Source organism: Papio anubis, unplaced genomic scaffold (assembly GCF_008728515.1).
Source record: "Papio anubis isolate 15944 unplaced genomic scaffold, Panubis1.0 scaffold305, whole genome shotgun sequence".
Classification (NCBI taxonomy): domain Eukaryota; kingdom Metazoa; phylum Chordata; class Mammalia; order Primates; family Cercopithecidae; genus Papio; species Papio anubis.
The window spans coordinates 32,891-33,669 of NW_022163159.1; the positions used below are offsets into that span (position 1 = coordinate 32,891).

Below are 779 nucleotides of genomic sequence, written 5' to 3' on the forward strand. Positions count from 1 at the left end.
GTAAATCTTTGGAGGATCTCAAGAGGGGCAGCCTGCTTTTGAACAGTCATTAGCCTAATGTGGGTAAATTCCTATTAATCATGTTGAGAGGGGACTTGGTAATCAAGTTCGTGTGGAATTGGGAGATTAAAAGGGCTGGGAGTCCTTGGAGCTGTAAGACCCCTGAAGCTCCAACTCTGCTACTTGCTTGCTGTGTAATCTTGGGTAAGAAATCACTTGACCTTTCTGAGCCTTGATTTCCTTGATTTCCTTGCCTGTAAAATGGGAATGCTAATCATTGCACACCATACTGTCTTTCTATGTGAATTAACAAAGCCACATTTGTATTGGTGCTTTTTTTTCGTTTCTTTTCTTGAAATATGAGATGCTTCATGAATTTGCATGTCATCTTTGTGCAACGGACATGCTAATCTCTGCTGTTTTAATTTTAGTGTATGTGCTGCTGAAGTGAGCCTGTATTGGTGCTTTCTAAACTGTAAAGTGCTGTGTACACATTAGGCATTAAGATGATGGCTGCCTTTTTCACTTCACCCACCCCATTGCCTCCACTGTCGATGATGACATCAGCATCATTGTTTCCCTACTCTGGATGGGGGCTGCTTTCTGTCTCACACTCCGAATCGGGTGTCTCATTCCTCCCATCACTCTGCCGTTGACTTTGGGCTACCCTTAGGTGCTGCTTCCAGTTTGGGAGCTGTGTGTGACCTTTGCGTTTTCCGGCCTTCAGGTAAGATTTTTTTTTCTTTCTTTCTTTTTTTCTTTGAGACAGAGTCTCAAAG

At 43.0% G+C, this 779-nt stretch overlaps 1 pseudogene; it reads right to left on the reverse strand.

Annotated features, from left to right (window-relative positions):
• Positions 1-353: 353 nt before the first annotated feature.
• On the reverse strand, positions 354-453 carry LOC116273012 (annotated as a pseudogene).
• Between the last annotated feature and the right edge of the window lie 326 nt (positions 454-779).